The sequence below is a fragment of the Poecilia reticulata genome, chromosome 17 (genome assembly GCF_904066995.2).
Source record: "Poecilia reticulata chromosome 17, P_reticulata-male-v2, whole genome shotgun sequence".
Classification (NCBI taxonomy): Eukaryota; Metazoa; Chordata; class Actinopteri; order Cyprinodontiformes; family Poeciliidae; genus Poecilia; species Poecilia reticulata.
In genome coordinates, this window is record NC_088846.1 from 27,415,388 (window position 1) to 27,437,075 (window position 21,688).

The 21,688-nt window shown below is 45.9% G+C and overlaps 49 non-coding genes across 49 annotated transcripts; all 49 read left to right on the plus strand.

The window, feature by feature from the left end:
- The first annotated feature begins 159 nt into the window (after positions 1–159).
- Positions 160–242, plus strand: trnal-uag (transfer RNA leucine (anticodon UAG)). The gene has a single exon. It is a non-coding gene; the product is annotated as a tRNA-Leu (tRNA).
- Positions 243–709: 467 nt separating this feature from the next.
- Positions 710–792, plus strand: trnal-cag (transfer RNA leucine (anticodon CAG)). The gene has a single exon. It is a non-coding gene; the product is annotated as a tRNA-Leu (tRNA).
- A 223-nt stretch (positions 793–1,015) lies between these two features.
- trnal-aag (transfer RNA leucine (anticodon AAG)) lies at positions 1,016–1,098 on the plus strand. The gene has a single exon. It is a non-coding gene; the product is annotated as a tRNA-Leu (tRNA).
- Positions 1,099–1,429: 331 nt separating this feature from the next.
- On the plus strand, positions 1,430–1,512 carry trnal-cag (transfer RNA leucine (anticodon CAG)). Its single transcript has one exon. It is a non-coding gene; the product is annotated as a tRNA-Leu (tRNA).
- Positions 1,513–1,776: 264 nt separating this feature from the next.
- trnal-aag (transfer RNA leucine (anticodon AAG)) lies at positions 1,777–1,859 on the plus strand. Its single transcript has one exon. It is a non-coding gene; the product is annotated as a tRNA-Leu (tRNA).
- A 339-nt stretch (positions 1,860–2,198) lies between these two features.
- On the plus strand, positions 2,199–2,281 carry trnal-cag (transfer RNA leucine (anticodon CAG)). Its single transcript has one exon. It is a non-coding gene; the product is annotated as a tRNA-Leu (tRNA).
- Positions 2,282–2,966: 685 nt separating this feature from the next.
- trnal-uag (transfer RNA leucine (anticodon UAG)) lies at positions 2,967–3,049 on the plus strand. The gene has a single exon. It is a non-coding gene; the product is annotated as a tRNA-Leu (tRNA).
- A 223-nt stretch (positions 3,050–3,272) lies between these two features.
- Positions 3,273–3,355, plus strand: trnal-cag (transfer RNA leucine (anticodon CAG)). The gene has a single exon. It is a non-coding gene; the product is annotated as a tRNA-Leu (tRNA).
- A 1,388-nt stretch (positions 3,356–4,743) lies between these two features.
- Positions 4,744–4,825, plus strand: trnal-aag (transfer RNA leucine (anticodon AAG)). Its single transcript has one exon. It is a non-coding gene; the product is annotated as a tRNA-Leu (tRNA).
- A 335-nt stretch (positions 4,826–5,160) lies between these two features.
- Positions 5,161–5,243, plus strand: trnal-cag (transfer RNA leucine (anticodon CAG)). The gene has a single exon. It is a non-coding gene; the product is annotated as a tRNA-Leu (tRNA).
- A 260-nt stretch (positions 5,244–5,503) lies between these two features.
- On the plus strand, positions 5,504–5,586 carry trnal-aag (transfer RNA leucine (anticodon AAG)). The gene has a single exon. It is a non-coding gene; the product is annotated as a tRNA-Leu (tRNA).
- Positions 5,587–5,918: 332 nt separating this feature from the next.
- On the plus strand, positions 5,919–6,001 carry trnal-uag (transfer RNA leucine (anticodon UAG)). The gene has a single exon. It is a non-coding gene; the product is annotated as a tRNA-Leu (tRNA).
- Positions 6,002–6,264: 263 nt separating this feature from the next.
- On the plus strand, positions 6,265–6,347 carry trnal-aag (transfer RNA leucine (anticodon AAG)). The gene has a single exon. It is a non-coding gene; the product is annotated as a tRNA-Leu (tRNA).
- A 340-nt stretch (positions 6,348–6,687) lies between these two features.
- trnal-cag (transfer RNA leucine (anticodon CAG)) lies at positions 6,688–6,770 on the plus strand. Its single transcript has one exon. It is a non-coding gene; the product is annotated as a tRNA-Leu (tRNA).
- Positions 6,771–7,034: 264 nt separating this feature from the next.
- On the plus strand, positions 7,035–7,117 carry trnal-aag (transfer RNA leucine (anticodon AAG)). The gene has a single exon. It is a non-coding gene; the product is annotated as a tRNA-Leu (tRNA).
- A 340-nt stretch (positions 7,118–7,457) lies between these two features.
- trnal-uag (transfer RNA leucine (anticodon UAG)) lies at positions 7,458–7,540 on the plus strand. The gene has a single exon. It is a non-coding gene; the product is annotated as a tRNA-Leu (tRNA).
- A 264-nt stretch (positions 7,541–7,804) lies between these two features.
- Positions 7,805–7,887, plus strand: trnal-aag (transfer RNA leucine (anticodon AAG)). Its single transcript has one exon. It is a non-coding gene; the product is annotated as a tRNA-Leu (tRNA).
- Positions 7,888–8,219: 332 nt separating this feature from the next.
- On the plus strand, positions 8,220–8,302 carry trnal-uag (transfer RNA leucine (anticodon UAG)). The gene has a single exon. It is a non-coding gene; the product is annotated as a tRNA-Leu (tRNA).
- Positions 8,303–8,525: 223 nt separating this feature from the next.
- On the plus strand, positions 8,526–8,608 carry trnal-cag (transfer RNA leucine (anticodon CAG)). The gene has a single exon. It is a non-coding gene; the product is annotated as a tRNA-Leu (tRNA).
- A 668-nt stretch (positions 8,609–9,276) lies between these two features.
- trnal-aag (transfer RNA leucine (anticodon AAG)) lies at positions 9,277–9,359 on the plus strand. The gene has a single exon. It is a non-coding gene; the product is annotated as a tRNA-Leu (tRNA).
- Positions 9,360–9,699: 340 nt separating this feature from the next.
- Positions 9,700–9,782, plus strand: trnal-cag (transfer RNA leucine (anticodon CAG)). Its single transcript has one exon. It is a non-coding gene; the product is annotated as a tRNA-Leu (tRNA).
- A 264-nt stretch (positions 9,783–10,046) lies between these two features.
- trnal-cag (transfer RNA leucine (anticodon CAG)) lies at positions 10,047–10,129 on the plus strand. The gene has a single exon. It is a non-coding gene; the product is annotated as a tRNA-Leu (tRNA).
- Positions 10,130–10,468: 339 nt separating this feature from the next.
- Positions 10,469–10,552, plus strand: trnal-uag (transfer RNA leucine (anticodon UAG)). The gene has a single exon. It is a non-coding gene; the product is annotated as a tRNA-Leu (tRNA).
- Positions 10,553–11,194: 642 nt separating this feature from the next.
- trnal-uag (transfer RNA leucine (anticodon UAG)) lies at positions 11,195–11,276 on the plus strand. Its single transcript has one exon. It is a non-coding gene; the product is annotated as a tRNA-Leu (tRNA).
- Positions 11,277–11,499: 223 nt separating this feature from the next.
- trnal-cag (transfer RNA leucine (anticodon CAG)) lies at positions 11,500–11,582 on the plus strand. The gene has a single exon. It is a non-coding gene; the product is annotated as a tRNA-Leu (tRNA).
- A 223-nt stretch (positions 11,583–11,805) lies between these two features.
- trnal-cag (transfer RNA leucine (anticodon CAG)) lies at positions 11,806–11,888 on the plus strand. Its single transcript has one exon. It is a non-coding gene; the product is annotated as a tRNA-Leu (tRNA).
- Positions 11,889–12,530: 642 nt separating this feature from the next.
- trnal-aag (transfer RNA leucine (anticodon AAG)) lies at positions 12,531–12,613 on the plus strand. Its single transcript has one exon. It is a non-coding gene; the product is annotated as a tRNA-Leu (tRNA).
- A 334-nt stretch (positions 12,614–12,947) lies between these two features.
- Positions 12,948–13,030, plus strand: trnal-cag (transfer RNA leucine (anticodon CAG)). The gene has a single exon. It is a non-coding gene; the product is annotated as a tRNA-Leu (tRNA).
- A 264-nt stretch (positions 13,031–13,294) lies between these two features.
- On the plus strand, positions 13,295–13,377 carry trnal-cag (transfer RNA leucine (anticodon CAG)). The gene has a single exon. It is a non-coding gene; the product is annotated as a tRNA-Leu (tRNA).
- Positions 13,378–14,017: 640 nt separating this feature from the next.
- trnal-cag (transfer RNA leucine (anticodon CAG)) lies at positions 14,018–14,100 on the plus strand. The gene has a single exon. It is a non-coding gene; the product is annotated as a tRNA-Leu (tRNA).
- Positions 14,101–14,436: 336 nt separating this feature from the next.
- Positions 14,437–14,519, plus strand: trnal-cag (transfer RNA leucine (anticodon CAG)). The gene has a single exon. It is a non-coding gene; the product is annotated as a tRNA-Leu (tRNA).
- A 223-nt stretch (positions 14,520–14,742) lies between these two features.
- Positions 14,743–14,825, plus strand: trnal-aag (transfer RNA leucine (anticodon AAG)). Its single transcript has one exon. It is a non-coding gene; the product is annotated as a tRNA-Leu (tRNA).
- A 336-nt stretch (positions 14,826–15,161) lies between these two features.
- On the plus strand, positions 15,162–15,244 carry trnal-cag (transfer RNA leucine (anticodon CAG)). Its single transcript has one exon. It is a non-coding gene; the product is annotated as a tRNA-Leu (tRNA).
- Positions 15,245–15,508: 264 nt separating this feature from the next.
- On the plus strand, positions 15,509–15,591 carry trnal-cag (transfer RNA leucine (anticodon CAG)). The gene has a single exon. It is a non-coding gene; the product is annotated as a tRNA-Leu (tRNA).
- Positions 15,592–15,931: 340 nt separating this feature from the next.
- On the plus strand, positions 15,932–16,014 carry trnal-cag (transfer RNA leucine (anticodon CAG)). Its single transcript has one exon. It is a non-coding gene; the product is annotated as a tRNA-Leu (tRNA).
- Positions 16,015–16,278: 264 nt separating this feature from the next.
- trnal-aag (transfer RNA leucine (anticodon AAG)) lies at positions 16,279–16,361 on the plus strand. The gene has a single exon. It is a non-coding gene; the product is annotated as a tRNA-Leu (tRNA).
- A 339-nt stretch (positions 16,362–16,700) lies between these two features.
- On the plus strand, positions 16,701–16,783 carry trnal-cag (transfer RNA leucine (anticodon CAG)). Its single transcript has one exon. It is a non-coding gene; the product is annotated as a tRNA-Leu (tRNA).
- A 264-nt stretch (positions 16,784–17,047) lies between these two features.
- trnal-cag (transfer RNA leucine (anticodon CAG)) lies at positions 17,048–17,130 on the plus strand. Its single transcript has one exon. It is a non-coding gene; the product is annotated as a tRNA-Leu (tRNA).
- Positions 17,131–17,468: 338 nt separating this feature from the next.
- On the plus strand, positions 17,469–17,551 carry trnal-cag (transfer RNA leucine (anticodon CAG)). Its single transcript has one exon. It is a non-coding gene; the product is annotated as a tRNA-Leu (tRNA).
- Positions 17,552–17,815: 264 nt separating this feature from the next.
- Positions 17,816–17,898, plus strand: trnal-aag (transfer RNA leucine (anticodon AAG)). Its single transcript has one exon. It is a non-coding gene; the product is annotated as a tRNA-Leu (tRNA).
- Positions 17,899–18,238: 340 nt separating this feature from the next.
- On the plus strand, positions 18,239–18,321 carry trnal-cag (transfer RNA leucine (anticodon CAG)). The gene has a single exon. It is a non-coding gene; the product is annotated as a tRNA-Leu (tRNA).
- Positions 18,322–18,585: 264 nt separating this feature from the next.
- trnal-cag (transfer RNA leucine (anticodon CAG)) lies at positions 18,586–18,668 on the plus strand. Its single transcript has one exon. It is a non-coding gene; the product is annotated as a tRNA-Leu (tRNA).
- A 336-nt stretch (positions 18,669–19,004) lies between these two features.
- trnal-uag (transfer RNA leucine (anticodon UAG)) lies at positions 19,005–19,087 on the plus strand. Its single transcript has one exon. It is a non-coding gene; the product is annotated as a tRNA-Leu (tRNA).
- Positions 19,088–19,349: 262 nt separating this feature from the next.
- trnal-cag (transfer RNA leucine (anticodon CAG)) lies at positions 19,350–19,432 on the plus strand. Its single transcript has one exon. It is a non-coding gene; the product is annotated as a tRNA-Leu (tRNA).
- A 631-nt stretch (positions 19,433–20,063) lies between these two features.
- On the plus strand, positions 20,064–20,146 carry trnal-cag (transfer RNA leucine (anticodon CAG)). The gene has a single exon. It is a non-coding gene; the product is annotated as a tRNA-Leu (tRNA).
- A 329-nt stretch (positions 20,147–20,475) lies between these two features.
- Positions 20,476–20,558, plus strand: trnal-uag (transfer RNA leucine (anticodon UAG)). Its single transcript has one exon. It is a non-coding gene; the product is annotated as a tRNA-Leu (tRNA).
- Positions 20,559–20,779: 221 nt separating this feature from the next.
- Positions 20,780–20,862, plus strand: trnal-cag (transfer RNA leucine (anticodon CAG)). Its single transcript has one exon. It is a non-coding gene; the product is annotated as a tRNA-Leu (tRNA).
- A 328-nt stretch (positions 20,863–21,190) lies between these two features.
- On the plus strand, positions 21,191–21,273 carry trnal-uag (transfer RNA leucine (anticodon UAG)). The gene has a single exon. It is a non-coding gene; the product is annotated as a tRNA-Leu (tRNA).
- A 258-nt stretch (positions 21,274–21,531) lies between these two features.
- Positions 21,532–21,614, plus strand: trnal-cag (transfer RNA leucine (anticodon CAG)). The gene has a single exon. It is a non-coding gene; the product is annotated as a tRNA-Leu (tRNA).
- Positions 21,615–21,688: the final 74 nt, after the last annotated feature.

Below are 21,688 nucleotides of genomic sequence, written 5' to 3' on the forward strand. Positions count from 1 at the left end.
CCATGGCTGCAATGCAAGCTCAGCATATAATTCGGCAGAAAAACTGCAAAATTTTTCTTCTCGCTATCAGCAAATAGTCCATTGTCCTCCTTTAATTGTAGTGTGGGTCGCCCTCCGAGCATACCGCATGGGAAGGCACCTCACTCATTGCTCATGGAAGTCAGGATGGCCGAGCGGTCTAAGGCGCTGCGTTTAGGCCGCAGTCTCTCCTGGAGGCGTGGGTTCGAATCCCACTCCTGACAAAAAGGCATTTCTCACTTGCCTGGACTTCACTCTCATAGTCGTCATTTTAACTTGACTCCTGGACATTCGGTCTAAGGCGCTGCGTTCAGGTCGCAGTCTCCACTGGAGGCGTGGGTTTGAATCCCACTTCTGACACATTTCCTTGCATTTAAGAGATTGCGCCATGTTACTAACAGGAAAAGGTGCAATTTGAGGCAGAGCAAGAGAGTCTATGGTCAGGTCTGCCAAAAACATTTGAGGGAGAAGTTCAGTGGATCTCCAGAATAAAATCATTCAACACTTATTATGGTAACAATTTATAAGGGGGTCAAGGCTGCAATGCAAGCTCAGCATATAATTTGGCAGAAAAACTGCTAAATTTTACTTCTCGCTATGAGCAAATAGTCCATTGTCCTCCTTTAATTGTAGTGTGGGTCGCCCTCCGAGCATACCGCATGGGAAGGCACCTCACTCGTTGCTCATGGAAGTCAGGATGGCCGAGCGGTCTAAGGCGCTGCGTTCAGGTCGCAGTCTCTCCTGGAGGCGTGGGTTCAAATCCCACTCCTGACAAAAAGGCATTTCTCACTTGTCTGGACTTCACTCTCATAGTCGTCATTTTAACTCGACTCCTGGACATTCGGTGTAAGTCAGTAAGATTGTTGAAATGGAGGACCAATTGACTGACTCTGCATTTGGAGAGAAAATGAAACTTTGCAGAGCTCTCAATCAACCAAGCAGTTCTCAACCGTAAGTGAATTCTCAGAGCAAAGACAACATCTACAGAACTGTGGACGTCAGGATGGCCGAGCGGTCTAAGGCGCTGCGTTAAGGTCGCAGTCTCCACTGGAGGCGTGGGTTCGAATCCCACTTCTGACACATTTCCTTGCATTAAGAGATTCCAACATGTTACTACCAGAAAAATGTGCAATTGAGTCATTGAGGCAGAGCAAAGAGTCTATGTCAGGTCTGCCAAAAACATTGAGGGAGAAGTTCAGTGGATCTCCAGAATAAAATCATTCAACACTTATTAGGTAACAATTTATAAGGGGTCAAGGCGCAATGCAAGCTCAGCATATAATTTGGCAGAAAAACTGCTACATTTTACTTCTCGCTATGAGCAAATAGTCCATTGTCCTCCTTTAATTGTAGTGTGGGTCGCCCTCCGAGCATACTGCATGGGAAGGCACCTCACACGCTGCTCATGGAAGTCAGGATGGCCGAGCGGTCTAAGGCGCTGCGTTCAGGTCGCAGTCTCTCCTGGAGGCGTGGGTTCAAATCCCACTCCTGACAAAAATCATTTTCTCACTTGCCTGGACTGCACTCTCATAGTCGTCATTTTAACTCGACTCCTGGACATTCGGTGTAAGTCAGTAAGGTTGTTGAAATGGAGGACCAATTGACTGACTCTGCATTTGGCATTAACACATGTAAAGAGTGAAATCATTCCAATTATTACAGAGAAAATGAAACTTTGCAGAGCTCTCAATCAACCCAGCAGTTCTAAACCGTAAGTGAATTCTCAGAGCAAAGACAACATCAACAGACCTGCGTGACGTCAGGATGGCCGAGCGGTCTAAGGCGCTGCGTTAAGGTCGCAGTCTCCACTGGAGGCGTGGGTTCGAATCCCACTTCTGACACATTTCCTTGCATTTAAGAGATTCCAACATGTTACTACCAGAAAAATGTGCAATTTGAGTCATTTGAGCAGAGCAAGAGAGTCTATGGTCAGGTCTGCCAAAAACATTTGAGGGAGAAGTTCAGTGGATCTCCAGAATAAAATCATTCAACACTTATTATGGTAACAATTTATAAGGGGGTCAAGGCTGCAATGCAAGCTCAGCATATAATTTGGCAGAAAAACTGCTACATTTTACTTCTCGCTATGAGCAAATAGTCCATTGTCCTCCTTTAATTGTAGTGTGGGTCGCCCTCCGAGCATACTGCATGGGAAGGCACCTCACACGCTGCTCATGGAAGTCAGGATGGCCGAGCGGTCTAAGGCGCTGCGTTCAGGTCGCAGTCTCTCCTGGAGGCGTGGGTTCAAATCCCACTCCTGAAAAAAAAGGCATTTCTCACTTGCCTGGACTTCACTCTCATAGTCGTCATTTAAACTCGACTCCTGGACATTTGGTGCAAGTAAGTAAGGTTGTTGAAATGGAGGACCAATTCACTGACACTGCATTTGGCATTAACACATGTAAAGAGTGAAATTATTCCAATTATTACAGACAAAATGAAACTTTGCAGAGCTCTCAATCAACCAAGCAGTTCGCACCCGTAAGTGAATTCTCAGAGCAAAGACAACATCAACAGACCTGCAAGACGTCAGATGGCCGAGCGTCTAAGGCGCTGCGTTAAGGTCGCAGTCTCCACTGGAGCGTGGGTTCGAATCCCACTTCTGACACATTTCCTTGCATTTAAGAGATTCCAACATGTTACTACCAGAAAAATGTGCAGTTTGTGTCATTGAGGCAGAGCAAAACAGTCTATGGTCAGGTCTGCAAAAAACATTTGCGGGAGACGTTCAGTGGTTCTCCAGAAAAAAAATAATTAAACGCTAATTATGGTAACAATTTATAAGGGGGCCATGGCTGCAATGCAAGCTCAGCATATAATTTGGCAGAAAAACTGCTAAATTTTACTTCTCGCTATGAGCAAACAGTCCATTGTCCTCCTTTAATTGTAGTGTGGGTCGCCCTCCGAGCATACCGCATGGGAAGGCACCTCACTCATTGCTCATGGAAGTCAGGATGGCCGAGCGGTCTAAGGCGCTGCGTTTAGGCCGCAGTCTCTCCTGGAGGCGTGGGTTCGAATCCCACTTCTGACAGAAAGGCATTTCTCACTTGCCTGGACTTCGCTCTCATAGTCGTCATTTTAACTCGACTCCTGGACATTCGGTGTAAGTCAGTAAATTGTTGAAATGGAGGACCAATTGACTGACTCTGCATTTGGAGAGAAAATGAAACTTTGCAGAGGTCTCAATCAACCAAGCAGTTCTCAACCGTAAGTGAATTCTCAGAGCAAAGACAACATCTACAGAACTGTGTGACGTCAGGATGGCCGAGCGATCTAAGGCGCTGCGTTCAGGTCGCAGTCTCCACTGGAGGCGTGGGTTCGAATCCCACTTCTGACACATTTCCTTGCATTTAAGAGATTGCGCCATGTTACTAACAGGAAAAGGTGCAATTTGAGTCATTTGAGGCAGAGCAAGAGAGTCTATGGCAGTCTGCCAAAAACATTTGAGGGAGAAGTTCAGTGGATCTCCAGAATAAATCATTCAACACTTATTATGGTAACAATTTATAAGGGGGCATGGCTGCAATGCAAGCTCAGCATATAATTCGGCAGAAAACTGCAAAATTTTCTTCTCGCTATCAGCAAATAGTCATTGTCCTCCTTTAATGTAGTGTGGGTCGCCCTCCGAGCATACCGCATGGAAGCACCTCACTCATTGCTCATGGAAGTCAGGATGGCCGAGCGGTCTAAGGCGTTGCGTTTAGGCCGCAGTCTCTCCTGGATGCGTGGCTTCGAATCCCACTCCTGACAAAAAGGCATTTCTCACTTGCCTGGACTTCACTCTCATAGTCGTCATTTTAACTTGACTCCTGGACATCGGTGTAAGTCAGTAAGGTTGTTGAAATGGAGGACCAATTGACTGACTCTGCATTGGCATAACACATGTAAAGAGTGAAATCATTCCAATGATTACAGAGAAAATGAAACTTTGCAGAGCTCTCAATCAACCAAGCAGTTCTCAACCGTAAGTGAATTCTCAGAGCAAAGAAACATCTACAGAACTGTGTGACGTCAGATGGCCGAGTGGTCTAAGGCCTGCGTTCAGGTCGCAGTCTCCACTGGAGGCGTGGGTTCGAATCCCACTTCTGACACATTTCCTTGCATTAAGAGATTGCGCCAGTTACTAACAGGAAAAGGTGCAATTTGAGTCATTTGAGGCAGAGCAAGAGAGTCTATGTCAGGTCTGCCAAAAACATTTGAGGAGAAGTTCAGTGGATCTCCAGAATAAAATCATTCAACATTATTATGGTAACAATTTATAAGGGGGTCAAGGCTGCAATGCAACTCAGCATATAATTTCGCAGAAAAACTGCTAAATTTTACTTCTCGCTATGAGCAAATAGTCCATTGTCCTCCTTAATTGTAGTGTGGGTCGCCCTCCGAGCATACCGCATGGGAAGGCACCTCACTCGTTGCTCATGGAAGTCAGATGGCCGAGCGGTCTAAGCGCTGCGTTCAGGTCGCAGTCTCTCCTGGAGGCGTGGGTTCAAATCCCACTCCTGACAAAAAGGCATTTCTCACTTGCCTGGACTTCACTCTCATAGTCGTCATTTAACTCGACTCCTGACATTCGGTGTAAGTCAGTAAGATTGTTGAAATGGAGGACCAATTGACTGACTCTGCATTTGGAGAGAAAATGAAACTTGCAGAGCTCTCAATCAACCAAGCAGTTCTCAACCGTAAGTGAATTCTCAGAGCAAAGACAACATCTACAGAACGTGTGACGTCAGGATGGCCGAGCGGTCTAAGGCGCTGCGTTAAGGTCGCAGTCTCCACTGGAGGCGGGGTTCGAATCCCACTTCTGACACATTCCTTGCATTTAAGAGATTCCAACATGTTACTACCAGAAAAATGTGCAATTTGAGTCATTTGAGGCAGAGCAAGAGAGTCTATGGTCAGGTCTGCCAAAAACATTTGAGGGAGAAGTTCAGTGGATCTCCAGAAAAAATCATTCAACACTTATATGGTAACAATTTATAAGGGGGTCAAGGCTGCAATGCAAGCTCAGCATATAATTGGCAGAAAAACTGCTACATTTTACTTCTCGCTATGAGCAAATAGTCCATTGTCCTCCTTTATTGTAGTGTGGGTCGCCCTCCGAGCATACTGCATGGGAAGGCACCTCACACGCTGCTCATGGAAGTCAGGATGGCCGAGCGGTCTAAGGCGCTGCGTTCAGGTCGCAGTCTCTCCTGGAGGCGTGGGTTCAAATCCCACTCCTGACAAAAAGGCATTTCTTACTTGCCTGGACTTCACTCTCATAGTCGTCATTAACTTGACTCCTGACATTCGGTGTAAGTCAGTAAGGTGTTGAAATGGAGGACCAATTGACTGACTCTGCATTTGGCATTAACACATGTAAAGAGTGAAATCATTCCAATGATTACAGAGAAAATGAAACTTTGCAGAACTCTCAATCAACCAAGCAGTTCTCAACCGTAAGTGAATTCTCAGAGCAAAGACAACATCTACAGAACTGTGTGACGTCAGGATGGCCGAGCGGTCTAAGGCGCTGCGTTAAGGTCGCAGTCTCCACTGGAGGCGTGGGTTCGAATCCCACTTCTGACACATTTCCTTGCATTTAAGAGATTCCACATGTTACTACCAGAAAAATGTGCAGTTGTGTCATTTGAGGCAGAGCAAAACAGTCTATGGTCAGGTCTGCAAAAAACGTTTGCGGGAGACGTCAGTGGTTCTCCAGAAAAAAAATCATTAAACCAATTATGGTACAATTTATAAGGGGGCCATGGCTGCAATGCAAGCTCAGCATAAATTCGGCAGAAAATCTGCAAATTTTTCTTCTCGCTATCAGCAAATAGTCCATTGTCCTCCTTAATTGTAGTGTGGGTCGCCCTCCGAGCATACCGCATGGGAAGGCACCTCACTCATTGCTCATGGAAGTCAGGATGGCCGAGCGGTCTAAGGCGCTGCGTTTAGGCCGCAGTCTCTCCTGGAGGCGTGGGTTCGAATCCCACTTCTGACAGAAAGGCATTTCTCACTTGCCTGGACTTCGCTCTCATAGTCGTCATTTTAACTCGACTCCTGGACATTCGGTGTAAGTCAGTAAATTGTTGAAATGGAGGACCAATTGACTGACTCTGCATTTGGCATTAACACATGTAAAGAGTGAAATCATTCCAATGATTACAGAGAAAATGAAACTTTGCAGAGCTCTCAATCAACCAAGCAGTTCTCAACCGTAAGTGAATTCTCAGAGCAAAGACAACATCTACAGAACTGTGTGACGTCAGGATGGCCGAGCGGTCTAAGGCGCTGCGTTAAGGTCGCAGTCTCCACTGGAGGCGTGGGTTCGAATCCCACTTCTGACACATTTCCTTGCATTTAAGAGATTCCAACATGTTACTACCAGAAAAATGTGCAATTTGAGTCATTTGAGGCAGAGCAAGAGAGTCTATGGTCAGGTCTGCCAAAAACATTTGAGGGAGAAGTTCAGTGGATCTCCAGAATAAAATCATTCAACACTTATTATGGTAACAATTTATAAGGGGGTCAAGGCTGCAATGCAAGCTCAGCATATAATTTGGCAGAAAAACTGCTAAATTTTACTTCTCGCTATGAGCAAATAGTCCATTGTCCTCCTTTAATTGTAGTGTGGGTCGCCCTCCGAGCATACTGCATGGGAAGGCACCTCACACGCTGCTCATGGAAGTCAGGATGGCCGAGCGGTCTAAGGCGCTGCGTTCAGGTCGCAGTCTCTCCTGGAGGCGTGGGTTCAAATCCCACTCCTGACAAAAAGGCATTTCTCACTTGCCTGGACTTCACTCTCATAGTCGTCATTTTAACTTGACTCCTGGACATTCGGTGTAAGTCAGTAAGGTTGTTGAAATGGAGGACCAATTGACTGACTCTGCATTTGGCATTAACACATGTAAAGAGTGAAATCATTCCAATGATTACAGAGAAAATGAAACTTTGCAGAGCTCTCAATCAACCAAGCAGTTCTCAACCGTAAGTGAATTCTCAGAGCAAAGACAACATCTACAGAACTGTGTGACGTCAGGATGGCCGAGCGGTCTAAGGCGCTGCGTTAAGGTCGCAGTCTCCACTGGAGGCGTGGGTTCGAATCCCACTTCTGACACATTTCCTTGCATTTAAGAGATTCCAACATGTTACTACCAGAAAAATGTGCAGTTTGTGTCATTTGAGGCAGAGCAAAACAGTCTATGGTCAGGTCTGCAAAAAACGTTTGAGGGAGAAGTTCAGTGGATCTCCAGAATAAAATCATTCAACACTTATTATGGTAACAATTTATAAGGGGGTCAAGGCTGCAATGCAAGCTCAGCATATAATTCGGCAGAAAAACTGCAAAATTTTTCTTCTCGCTATCAGCAAATAGTCCATTGTCCTCCTTTAATTGTAGTGTGGGTCGCCCTCCGAGCATACCGCATGGGAAGGCACCTCACTCATTGCTCATGGAAGTCAGGATGGCCGAGCGGTCTAAGGCGCTGCGTTTAGGCCGCAGTCTCTCCTGGAGGCGTGGGTTCGAATCCCACTCCTGACAAAAAGGCATTTCTCACTTGCCTGGACTTCACTCTCATAGTCGTCATTTTAACTTGACTCCTGGACATTCGGTGTAAGTCAGTAAGGTTGTTGAAATGGAGGACCAATTGACTGACTCTGCATTTGGCATTAACACATGTAAAGAGTGAAATCATTCCAATGATTACAGAGAAAATGAAACTTTGCAGAGCTCTCAATCAACCAAGCAGTTCTCAACCGTAAGTGAATTCTCAGAGCAAAGACAACATCTACAGAACTGTGTGACGTCAGGATGGCCGAGCGGTCTAAGGCGCTGCGTTAAGGTCGCAGTCTCCACTGGAGGCGTGGGTTCGAATCCCACTTCTGACACATTTCCTTGCATTTAAGAGATTCCAACATGTTACTACCAGAAAAATGTGCAATTTGTGTCATTTGAGGCAGAGCAAAACAGTCTATGGTCAGGTCTGCAAAAAACGTTTGCAGAAGTTCAGTGGTCTCCAGAAAAAATCATTAACACTATTATGGTAACAATTTATAAGGGGGCAAGGCTGCAATGGAAGCTCAGCATATAATTCGGCAGAAAAACTGCAAAATTTTTCTTCTCGCTATCAGCAAATAGTCCATTGTCCTCCTTTAATTGTAGTGTGGGTCGCCCTCCGAGCATACCGCATGGGAAGGCACCTCACTCATTGCTCATGGAAGTCAGGATGGCCGAGCGGTCTAAGGCGCTGCGTTTAGGCCGCAGTCTCTCCTGGAGGCGTGGGTTCGAATCCCACTCCTGACAAAAAGGCATTTCTCACTTGCCTGGACTTCACTCTCATAGTCATCATTTTAACTCGACTCCTGGACATTCGGTGTAAGTCAGTAAATTGTTGAAATGGAGGACCAATTGACTGACTCTGCATTTGGAGAGAAAATGAAACTTTGCAGAGGTCTCAATCAACCAAGCAGTTCTCAACCGTAAGTGAATTCTCAGAGCAAAGACAACATCTACAGAACTGTGTGACGTCAGGATGGCCGAGCGGTCTAAGGCGCTGCGTTCAGGTCGCAGTCTCCACTGGAGGCGTGGGTTCGAATCCCACTTCTGACACATTTCCTTGCATTTAAGAGATTGCATCATGTTACTACCAGGAAAAGGTGCAGTTTGTGTCATTTGAGGCAGAGCAAAAGAGTCTATGGTCAGGTCTGCCAAAGTTGTTCTCCATAATAAAGTCATTCAAAACTTATTATGGTAAAGATTTATAAGGGGTCCATGGCTGCAATGCAAGCTCAGCAAATAATTTGGCAGAAAAACTGCTAAATTTTACTTCTCGCTATGAGCAAACAGTCCATTGTCCTTCTTTAATTGTAAAGTGTGGGTCGCCCTCCGAGCATACCGCATGGGAAGGCACCTCACACACTTCTCATGTAAGTCAGGATGGCCGAGCGGTCTAAGGCGCTGCGTTTAGGTCCGCAGTCTCTCCTGGAGGCGTGGGTTCAATCCCACTTCTGACAAAAAGGCATTTCTCACTTGCCTGGACTTCACTCTCATAGTCGTCATTTTAACTTGACTCCTGGACATTCGGTGTAAGTCAGTAAGGTTGTTGAAATGGAGGACCAATTGACTGACTCTGCATTTGGCATTAACACATGTAAAGAGTGAAATCATTCCAATGATTACAGAGAAAATGAAACTTTGCAGAGCTCTCAATCAACCAAGCAGTTCTCAACCGTAAGTGAATTCTCAGAGCAAAGACAACATCTACAGAACTGTGTGACGTCAGGATGGCCGAGCGGTCTAAGGCGCTGCGTTAAGGTCGCAGTCTCCACTGGAGGCGTGGGTTCGAATCCCACTTCTGACACATTTCCTTGCATTTAAGAGATTGCATCATGTTACTACCATGAAAAGGTGCAATTTGAGTCATTTGAGGCAGAGCAAGAGAGTCTATGGTCAGGTCTGCCAAAAAACATTTGAGGGAGAAGTTCAGTGGTTCTCCAGAATAAAATCATTCAACGTTTATTATGGTAACAATTTATAAGGGGGCCATGGCTGCAATGCAAGCTCAGCATATAATTTGGCAGAAAAACTGCTAAATTTTACTTCTCGCTATGAGCAAACAGTCCATTGTCCTTCTTTAATTGTAGTGTGGGTCGCCCTCGAGCATACTGCATGGGAAGGCACCTCACACGCTGCTCATGGAAGTCAGGATGGCCGAGCGGTCTAAGGCGCTGCGTTCAGGTCGCAGTCTCTCCTGGAGGCGTGGGTTCAAATCCCACTCCTGACAAAAAGGCATTTCTCACTTGCCTGGACTTCACTCTCATAGTCGTCATTTTAACTTGACTCCTGGACATTCGGTGTAAGTCAGTAAGGTTGTTGAAATGGAGGACCAATTGACTGACTCTGCATTTGGCATTAACACATGTAAAGAGTGAAATCATTCCAATGATTACAGAGAAAATGAAACTTTGCAGAACTCTCAATCAACCAAGCAGTTCTCAACCGTAAGTGAATTCTCAGAGCAAAGACAACATCTACAGAACTGTGTGACGTCAGGATGGCCGAGCGGTCTAAGGCGCTGCGTTCAGGTCGCAGTCTCCACTGGAGGCGTGGGTTCGAATCCCACTTCTGATACATTTCCTTGCATTTAAGAGATTCCAACATGTTACTACCAGAAAATGTGCAGTTTGTGTCATTTGAGGCAGAGCAAAACAGTCTATGGTCAGGTCTGCAAAAAACGTTTGCGGGAGACGTTCAGTGGTTCTCCAGAAAAAAAATCATTAAACGCTAATTAATGGTAACAATTATAAGGGGGCCATGGCTGCAATGCAAGCCCAGCATATAATTCGGCAGAAAAACTGCAAAATTTTTCTTCTCGCTATCAGCAAATAGTCCATTGTCCTCCTTTAATTGTAGTGTGGATCGCCTTCCGAGCATACCGCATGGGTAGGCACCTCACTCATTGCTCATGAAGTCAGGATGGCCGAGCGGTCTAAGGCGCTGCGTTTAGGCCGCAGTCTCTCCTGGAGGCGTGGGTTCGAATCCCACTTCCTGACAAAAAGGCATTTCTCACTTGCCTGGACTTCACTCTCATAGTCGTCATTTTAACTCGACCTCCTGGACATTCGGTGTAAGTCAGTAAATTGTTGAAATGGAGGACCAATTGACTGACTCTGCATTTGGAGAGAAAATGAAACTTTGCAGAGCTCTCAATCAACCAAGCAGTTCTCAACCGTAAGTGAATTCTCAGAGCAAAGACAACATCTACAGAACTGTGTGACGTCAGGATGGCCGAGCGGTCTAAGACTCTGCGTTCAGTTCGCAGTCTCAACTGTAGGTGTGGGTTCGAATACAACTACTGACACATATCCTTACATTTAAGAGATTGCGCCATGTTACTACAGAAAAGGTGCAATTTGAGTCATTTGAGGCAGAGCAAAGAGTCTATGGTCAGGTCTGCCAAAAACATTTGAGGGAGAAGTTCAGTGGATCTCCATAATAAAGTCATTCAAAACTTATTATGGTAAAGATTTGTAAGGGGGCCATGGCTGCAATGCAAGCTCAGCAAATAATTTGGCAGACAAACTGCTAAATTTTACTTCTCGCTATGAGCAAACAGTCCATTGTCCTTCTTTAATTGTAAAGTGTGGTTCGCCCTCCGAGCATACCGCATGGGAAAGGCACCTCATGCTCATGGAAGTCAGGATGGCCGAGCGGTCTAAGGCGCTGCGTTTAGGCCGCAGTCTCTCCTGGAGGCGTGGTTCGAATCCCACTCCTGACAAAAAGGCATTTCTCACTTGCCTGGACTTCACTCTCATAGTCGTCATTTTAACTGACTCCTGGACATTCGGTGTAAGTCAGTAATTGTTGAAATGGAGGACCAATTGACTGACTCTGCATTTGGGAGAGAAAATGAAAACTTTGCAGAGCTCTCAATCAACCAAGCAGTTCTCAACCGTAAGTGAATTCTCAGAGCAGAGACAACATCTACAGAACTGTGTGACGTCAGGATGGCCGAGCGGTCTAAGGCGCTGCGTTCAGGTCGCAGTCTCCACTGGAGGCGTGGGTTCGAATCCCACTTCTGACAGAAAGGCATTTCTCACTTGCCTGGACTTCGCTCTCATAGTCGTCATTTTAACTCGACTCCTGGACATTCGGTGTAAGTCAGTAAATTGTTGAAATGGAGGACCAATTGACTGACTCTGCATTTGGAGAGAAAATGAAACATTGCAGAGCTCTCAATCACCCAAGCAGTTCTCAAGCGTAAGTGAATTCGCAGAGCAGAGACAACATCTACAGAACTGTGTGACGTCAGGATGGCCGAGCGGTCTAAGGCGCTGCGTTCAGGTCGCAGTCTCCACTGGAGGCGTGGGTTCGAATCCCACTTCTGACACATTTCCTTGCATTTAAGAGATTGCGCCATGTTACTAACAGGAAAAGGTGCAATTTGAGTCATTTGAGGCAGAGCAAGAGAGTCTATGGTCAGGTCTGCCAAAAACATTTGAGGGAGAAGTTCAGTGGATCTCCAGAATAAAATCATTCAACACTTATTATGGTAACAATTTATAAGGGGTCAAGGCTGCAATGCAAGCTCAGCATATAATTTGGCAGAAAAACTGCTAATTTTACTTCTCGCTATGAGCAAATAGTCCATTGTCCTCCTTTAATTGTAGTGTGGGTCGCCCTCCGAGCATACCGCATGGGAAGGCACCTCACTCGTTGCTCATGGAAGTCAGGATGGCCGAGCGGTCTAAGGCGCTGCGTTCAGGTCGCAGTCTCTCCTGGAGGCGTGGTTCAAATCCCACTCCTGACAAAAAGGCATTTCTCACTTGCCTGGACTTCACTCTCATAGTCGTCATTTTAACGACTCCTGGACATTCGGTGTAAGTCAGTAAGGTTGTTGAAATGGAGGACCAATTGACTGACTCTGCATTTGGAGAGAAAATGAAACTTTGCAGAGCTCTCAATCAACCAAGCAGTTCTCAACCGTAAGTGAATTCTCAGAGCAAAGACAACATCTACAGAACTGTGTGACGTCAGGATGGCCGAGCGGTCTAAGGCGCTGCGTTAAGGTCGCAGTCTCCACTGGAGGCGTGGGTTCGAATCCCACTTCTGACACATTTCCTTGCATTTAAGAGATTCCAACATGTTACTACCAGAAAAATGTGCAGTTTGTGTCATTTGAGGCAGAGCAAAACAGTCTATGGTCAGGTCTGCAAAAACGTTTGAGGGAGAAGTTCAGTGGATCTCCAGAAAAAATCATTCAACACTTATTATGGTAACAATTTATAAGGGGTCAGGCTGCAATGCAAGCTCAGCATATAATTGGCAGAAAAACTGCTAAATTTTACTTCTCGCTATGAGCAAATAGTCCATTGTCCTCCTTTAATTGTAGTGTGGGTCGCCCTCCGAGCATACGCATGGGAAGGCACCTCACACGTTGCTCATGGAAGTCAGGATGGCCGAGCGGTCTAAGGCGCTGCGTTCAGGTCGCAGTCTCTCCTGGAGGCGTGGGTTCAAATCCCACTCCTGACACATATGCATTTCTCACTTGCCTGGACTTCACTCTCATAGTCGTCATTTTAACTTGACTCCTGGACATTCGGTGTAAGTCAGTAAGGTTGTTGAAATGGAGGACCAATTGACTGACTCTGCATTTGGCATTAACACATGTAAAGAGTGAAATCATTCCAATGATTACAGAGAAAATGAAACTTTGCAGAGCTCTCAATCAACCAAGCAGTTCTCAACCGTAAGTGAATTCTCAGAGCAAAGACAACATCTACAGAACTGTGTGACGTCAGGATGGCCGAGCGGTCTAAGGCGCTGCGTTCAGGTCGCAGTCTCCACTGGAGGCGTGGGTTCGAATCCCACTTCTGACACATTTCCTTGCATTTAAGAGATTGCGCCATGTTACTAACAGGAAAAGGTGCAATTTGAGTCATTTGAGGCAGAGCAAGAGAGTCTATGGTCAGGTCTGCCAAAAACATTTGAGGGAGAAGTTCAGTGGATCTCCAGAATAAAATCATTCAACACTTATTATGGTAACAATTTATAAGGGGGTCAAGGCTGCAATGCAAGCTCAGCATATAATTGGCAGAAAAACTGCTAAATTTTACTTCTCGCTATGAGCAAATAGTCCATTGTCCTCCTTTAATTGTAGTGTGGGTCGCCCTCCGAGCATACCGCATGGGAAGGCACCTCACTCGTTGCTCATGGAAGTCAGGATGGCCGAGCGGTCTAAGGCGCTGCGTTAGGTCGCAGTCTCTCCTGGAGGCGTGGGTTCGAATCCCACTCTGACAAAAGGCATTTCTCACTTGCCTGGACTTCACTCTCATAGTCGTCATTTTAACTCGACTCCTGGACATTCGGTGTAAGTCAGTAATTGTTGAAATGGAGGACCAATTGACTGACTCTGCATTTGGAGAGAAAATGAAACTTTGCAGAGCTCTCAATCAACCAAGCAGTTCTCAACCGTAAGTGAATTCTCAGAGCAAGACAACATCTACAGAACTGTGTGACGTCAGGATGGCCGAGCGGTCTAAGGCGCTGCGTTCAGGTCGCAGTCTCCACTGGAGGCGTGGGTTCGAATCCCACTTCTGACACATTTCCTTGCATTTAAGAGATTGCGCCATGTTACTAACAGGAAAAGGTGCAATTTGAGTCATTTGAGGCAGAGCAAGAGAGTCTATGGTCAGGTCTCCAAAAACATTTGAGGGAGAAGTTCAGTGGATCTCCAGAATAAAATCATTCAACACTTATTATGGTAACAATTTATAAGGGGGTCAAGGCTGCAATGCAAGCTCAGCATATTTCGCAGAAAAACTGCTAAATTTTACTTCTCGCTATGAGCAAATAGTCCATTGTCCTCCTTTAATTGTAGTGTGGGTCGCCCTCCGAGCATACCGCATGGGAAGGCACCTCACTCGTTGCTCATGGAAGTCAGGATGGCCGAGCGGTCTAAGGCGCTGCGTTCAGGTCGCAGTCTCTCCTGGAGGCGTGGGTTCAAATCCCACTCCTGACAAAAAGGCATTTCTCACTTGCCTGGACTTCACTCTCATAGTCGTCATTTTAACTCGACTCCTGGACATTCGGTGTAAGTCAGTAAATTGTTGAAATGGAGGACCAATTGACTGACTCTGCATTTGGAGAGAAAATGAAACTTTGCAGAGCTCTCAATCAACCAAGCAGTTCTCAACCGTAAGTGAATTCTCAGAGCAAAGACAACATCTACAGAACTGTGTGACGTCAGGATGGCCGAGCGGTCTAAGGCGCTGCGTTAAGGTCGCAGTCTCCACTGGAGGCGTGGGTTCGAATCCCACTTCTGACACATTTCCTTGCATTTAAGAGATTCCAACATGTTACTACCAGAAAAATGTGCAGTTTGTGTCATTTGAGGCAGAGCAAAACAGTCTATGGTCAGGTCTGCAAAAAACGTTTGAGGGAGAAGTTCAGTGGATCTCCAGAATAAAATCATTCAACACTTATTATGGTAACAATTTATAAGGGGGTCAGGCTGCAATGCAAGCTCAGCATATAATTGGCAGAAAAACTGCTAAATTTTACTTCTCGCTATGAGCAAATAGTCCATTGTCCTCCTTTAATTGTAGTGTGGGTCGCCCTCCGAGCATACTGCATGGGAAGGCACCTCACGCTGCTCATGGAAGTCAGGATGGCCGAGCGGTCTAAGGCGCTGCGTTCAGGTCGCAGTCTCTCCTGGAGGCGTGGGTTCAAATCCCACTCCTGACAAAAAGGCATTTCTCACTTGCCTGGACTTCACTCTCATAGTCGTCATTTTAACTTGACTCCTGGACATTCGGTGTAAGTCAGTAAGGTTGTTGAAATGGAGGACCAATTGACTGACTCTGCATTTGGCATTAACACATGTAAAGAGTGAAATCATTCCAATGATTACAGAGAAAATGAAACTTTGCAGAGCTCTCAATCAACCAAGCAGTTCTCAACCGTAAGTGAATTCTCAGAGCAAAGACAACATCTACAGAACTGTGTGACGTCAGGATGGCCGAGCGGTCTAAGGCGCTGCGTTCAGGTCGCAGTCTCCACTGGAGGCGTGGGTTCGAATCCCACTTCTGACACATTTCCTTGCATTTAAGAGATTCCAACATGTTACTACCAGAAAAATGTGCAGTTTGTGTCATTTGAGGCAGAGCAAAACAGTCTATGGTCAGGTCTGCAAAAAACGTTTGCGGGAGACGTTCAGTGGTTCTCCAGAAAAAAAATCATTAAACGCTAATTATGGTAACAATTTATAAGGGGGCCATGGCTGCAATGCAAGCTCAGCATATAATTCGGCAGAAAAACTGCAAATTTTTCTTCTCGCTATCAGCAAATAGTCCATTGTCCTCCTTTAATTGTAGTGTGGGTCGCCCTCCGAGCATACCGCATGGGAAGGCACCTCACTCATTGCTCATGGAAGTCAGGATGGCCGAGCGGTCTAAGGCGCTGCGTTCAGGTCGCAGTCTCTCCTGGAGGCGTGGGTTCAAATCCCACTCCTGACAAAAAGGCATTTCTCACTTGCCTGGACTTCACTCTCATAGTCGTCATTTTAACTTGACTCCTGGACATTCGGTGTAAGTCAGTAAGGTTGTTGAAATGGAGGACCAATTGACTGACTCTGCATTTGGCATTAACACATGTAAAGAGTGAAATCATTCCAATGATTACAGAGAAAATGAAACTTTGCAGAGCTCTCAATCAACGAAGCAGTTCTCAACCGTAAGTGAATTCTCAGAGCAAAGACAACATCTACAGAACTGTGTGACGTCAGGATGGCCGAGCGGTCTAAGGCGCTGCGTTAAGGTCGCAGTCTCCACTGGAGGCGTGGGTTCGAATCCCACTTCTGACACATTTCCTTGCATTTAAGAGATTCCAACATGTTACTACCAGAAAAATGTGCAGTTTGTGTCATTTGAGGCAGAGCAAAACAGTCTATGGTCAGGTCTGCAAAAAACGTTTGAGGGAGAAGTTCAGTGGATCTCCAGAATAAAATCATTCAACACTTATTATGGTAACAATTTATAAGGGGGTCAAGGCTGCAATGCAAGCTCAGCATATAATTCGCAGAAAAACTGCTAAATTTTACTTCTCGCTATGAGCAAATAGTCCATTGTCCTCCTTTAATTGTAGTGTGGGTCGCCCTCCGAGCATACTGCATGGGAAGGCACCTCACACGCTGCTCATGGAAGTCAGGATGGCCGAGCGGTCTAAGGCGCTGCGTTCAGGTCGCAGTCTCTCCTGGAGGCGTGGGTTCAAATCCCACTCCTGACAAAAAGGCATTTCTCACTTGCCTGGACTTCACTCTCATAGTCGTCATTTTAACTTGACTCCTGGACATTCGGTGTAAGTCAGTAAGGTTGTTGAAATGGAGGACCAATTGACTGACTCTGCATTTGGCATTAACACATGTAAAGAGTGAAATCATTCCAATGATTACAGAGAAAATGAAACTTTGCAGAGCTCTCAATCAACCAAGCAGTTCTCAACCGTAAGTGAATTCTCAGAGCAAAGACAACATCTACAGAACTGTGTGACGTCAGGATGGCCGAGCGGTCTAAGGCGCTGCGTTCAGGTCGCAGTCTCCACTGGAGGCGTGGGTTCGAATCCCACTTCTGACACATTTCCTTGCATTTAAGAGATTCCAACATGTTACTACCAGAAAATGTGCAGTTTGTGTCATTTGAGGCAGAGCAAGAGAGTCTATGGTCAGGTCTGCAAAAACGTTTGCGGGAGACGTTCAGTGGTTCTCCAGAAAAAAATCATTAAACGCTAATTATGGTAACAATTTATAAGGGGGCCATGGCTGCAATGCAAGCTCAGCATATAATTCGGCAGAAAAACTGCAAAATTTTTCTTCTCGCTATCAGCAAATAGTCCATTGTCCTCCTTTAATTGTAGTGTGGGTCGCCCTCCGAGCATACCGCATGGGAAGGCACCTCACTCATTGCTCATGGAAGTCAGGATGGCCGAGCGGTCTAAGGCGCTGCGTTCAGGTCGCAGTCTCTCCTGGAGGCGTGGGTTCAAATCCCACTCCTGACAAAAAGGCATTTCTCACTTGCCTGGACTTCACTCTCATAGTCGTCATTTTAACTTGACTCCTGGACATTCGGTGTAAGTCAGTAAGGTTGTTGAAATGGAGGACCAATTGACTGACTCTGCATTTGGCATTAACACATGTAAAGAGTGAAATCATTCCAATGATTACAGAGAAAATGAAACTTTGCAGAGCTCTCAATCAACCAAGCAGTTCTCAACCGTAAGTGAATTCTCAGAGCAAAGACAACATCTACAGAACTGTGTGACGTCAGGATGGCCGAGCGGTCTAAGGCGCTGCGTTAAGGTCGCAGTCTCCACTGGAGGCGTGGGTTCGAATCCCACTTCTGACACATTTCCTTGCATTTAAGAGATTCCAACATGTTACTACCAGAAAAATGTGCAGTTTGTGTCATTTGAGGCAGAGCAAAACAGTCTATGGTCAGGTCTGCAAAAAACGTTTGAGGGAGAAGTTCAGTGGATCTCCAGAATAAAATCATTCAACACTTATTATGGTAACAATTTATAAGGGGGTCAAGGCTGCAATGCAAGCTCAGCATATAATTTGGCAGAAAAACTGCTAAATTTTACTTCTCGCTATGAGCAAATAGTCCATTGTCCTCCTTTAATTGTAGTGTGGGTCGCCCTCCGAGCATACTGCATGGGAAGGCACCTCACACGCTGCTCATGGAAGTCAGGATGGCCGAGCGGTCTAAGGCGCTGCGTTCAGGTCGCAGTCTCTCCTGGAGGCGTGGGTTCAAATCCCACTCCTGACAAAAAGGCATTTCTCACTTGCCTGGACTTCACTCTCATAGTCGTCATTTTAACTTGACTCCTGGACATTCGGTGTAAGTCAGTAAGGTTGTTGAAATGGAGGACCAATTGACTGACTCTGCATTTGGCATTAACACATGTAAAGAGTGAAATCATTCCAATGATTACAGAGAAAATGAAACTTTGCAGAGCTCTCAATCAACCAAGCAGTTCTCAACCGTAAGTGAATTCTCAGAGCAAAGACAACATCTACAGAACTGTGTGACGTCAGGATGGCCGAGCGGTCTAAGGCGCTGCGTTCAGGTCGCAGTCTCCACTGGAGGCGTGGGTTCGAATCCCACTTCTGACACATTTCCTTGCATTTAAGAGATTCCAACATGTTACTACCAGAAAAATGTGCAGTTTGTGTCATTTGAGGCAGAGCAAAACAGTCTATGGTCAGGTCTGCAAAAAACGTTTGCGGGAGACGTTCAGTGGTTCTCCAGAAAAAATCATTAAACGCTATTATGGTAACAATTTATAAGGGGGCCATGGCTGCAATGCAAGCTCAGCATATAATTCGGCAGAAAAACTGCAAATTTTCTTCTCGCTATCAGCAAATAGTCCATTGTCCTCCTTTAATTGTAGTGTGGGTCGCCCTCCGAGCATACCGCACGGGAAGGCACCTCACTCAGTGCTCACGGAAGTCAGGATGGCCGAGCGGTCTAAGGCGCTGCGTTTAGGCCGCAGTCTCTCCTGGAGGCGTGGGTTCGAATCCCACTCCTGACAAAAGGCATTTCTCACTTGCCTGGACTTCACTCTCATAGTCGTCATTTTAACTTGACTCCTGGACATTCGGTGTAAGTCAGTAAGGTTGTTGAAATGGAGGACCAATTGACTGACTCTGCATTTGCATTAACACATGTAAAGAGTGAAATCATTCCAATGATTACAGAGAAAATGAAACTTTGCAGAGCTCTCAATCAACCAAGCAGTTCTCAACCGTAAGTGAATTCTCAGAGCAAAGACAACATCTACAGAACTGTGTGACGTCAGGATGGCCGAGCGGTCTAAGGCGCTGCGTTCAGGTCGCAGTCTCCACTGGAGGCGTGGGTTCGAATCCCACTTCTGACACATTTCCTTGCATTTAAGAGATTCAACATGTTACTACCAGAAAATGTGCATTTGTCATTTGAGGCAGAGCAAACAGTCTATGGTCAGGTCTGCAAAAACATTTGCGGGAGAGTTCAGTGGATCTCCAGAAAAAATCATTCAACGCTAATTATGGTAACAATTTATAAGGGGGTCATGGCTGCAATGCAAGCTCAGCATATAATTGGCAGAAAAACTGCAAAATTTTCTTCTCGCTATCAGCAAATAGTCCATTGTCCTCCTTTAATTGTAGTGTGGGTCGCCCTCCGAGCATACCGCATGGGAAGGCACCTCACTCATTGCTCATGGAAGTCAGGATGGCCGAGCGGTCTAAGGCGCTGCGTTAGGCCGCAGTCTCTCCTGGAGGCGTGGGTTCGAATCCCACTCCTGAAAAGGCATTTCTCACTTGCCTGGACTTCACTCTCATAGTCGTCATTTTAACTCGACTCCTGGACATTCGGTGTAAGTCAGTAAATTGTTGAAATGGAGGACCAATTGACTGACTCTGCATTTGGAGAGAAAATGAAACTTTGCAGAGCTCTCAATCAACCAAGCAGTTCTCAACCGTAAGTGAATTCTCAGAGCAAAGACAACATCTACAGAACTGTGTGACGTCAGGATGGCCGAGCGGTCTAAGGCGCTGCGTTCAGGTCGCAGTCTCCACTGGAGGCGTGGGTTCGAATCCCACTTCTGACACATTTCCTTGCATTTAAGAGATTGCGCCATTTACTAACAGGAAAAGTGCATTTGAGTCATTTGAGGCAGAAAGAGTCTATGGTCAGGTCTGCAAAAACATTTGAGGGAGAAGTTCAGTGGATCTCCAGAATAAAATCATTCAACACTTATTATGGTAACAATTTATAAGGGGTCAGGCTGCAATGCAAGCTCAGCATATAATTGGCAGAAAAACTGCTAAATTTTACTTCTCGCTATGAGCAAATAGTCCATTGTCCTCATTTAATTGAAGTGTGGGTCGCCCTCCGTGAATACCGCGTGGGAAGGCAACTCCCTCGTTGCTCATGGAAGTCAGGATGGCCGAGCGGTCTAAGGCGCTGCGTTTAGGCCGCAGTCTCTCCTGGAGGCGTGGGTTCGAATCCCACTCCTGACAAAAGGCATTTCTCACTTGCCTGGACTTCACTCTCATAGTCGTCATTTTAACGACTCCTGGACATTCGGTGTAAGTCAGTAAGGTTGTTGAAATGGAGGACCAATTGACTGACTCTGCATTTGGAGAGAAAATGAAACTTTGCAGAGCTCTCAATCAACCAAGCAGTTCTCAACCGTAAGTGAATTCTCAGAGCAAAGACAACATCTACAGAACTGTGTGACGTCAGGATGGCCGAGCGGTCTAAGGCGCTGCGTTCAGGTCGCAGTCTCCACTGGAGGCGTGGGTTCGAATCCCACTTCTGACACATTTCCTTGCATTTAAGAGATGCGCCATGTTACTACAGAAAAGGTGCAATTTGTGTCATTTGAGGCAGAGCAACAGTCTATGGTCAGGTCTGCAAAAACGTTTGAGGGAGAAGTTCAGTGGTTCTCCAGAAAAAATCATTCAACACTATTATGGTAACAATTTATAAGGGGCCAGGCTGCAATGCAAGCTCAGCATATAATTGGCAGAAAAACTGCAAAATTTTCTTCTCGCTATCAGCAAATAGTCCATTGTCCTCCTTTAATTGTAGTGTGGGTCGCCCTCCGAGCATACCGCATGGGAAGGCACCTCACTCATTGCTCATGGAAGTCAGGATGGCCGAGCGGTCTAAGGCGCTGCGTTTAGGCCGCAGTCTCTCCTGGAGGCGTGGGTTCGAATCCCACTTCTGACAAAAAGGCATTTCTCACTTGCCTGGACTTCACTCTCATAGTCGTCTTTTAACTGACTCCTGGACATTCGGTGTAAGTCAGTAAGGTTGTTGAAATGGAGGACCAATTGACTGACTCTCATTTGCATTAACACATGTAAAGAGTGAAATCATTCCAATGATTACAGAAAATGAAACTTTGCAGAGCTCTCAATCAACCAAGCAGTTCTCAACCGTAAGTGAATTCTCAGAGCAAAGACAACATCTACAGAACTGTGTGACGTCAGGATGGCCGAGCGGTCTAAGGCGCTGCGTTCAGGTCGCAGTCTCCACTGGAGGCGTGGGTTCGAATCCCACTTCTGACACATTTCCTTGCATTTAAGAGATTCCAACATGTTACTACCAGAAAAATGTGCAGTTTGTGTCATTTGAGGCAGAG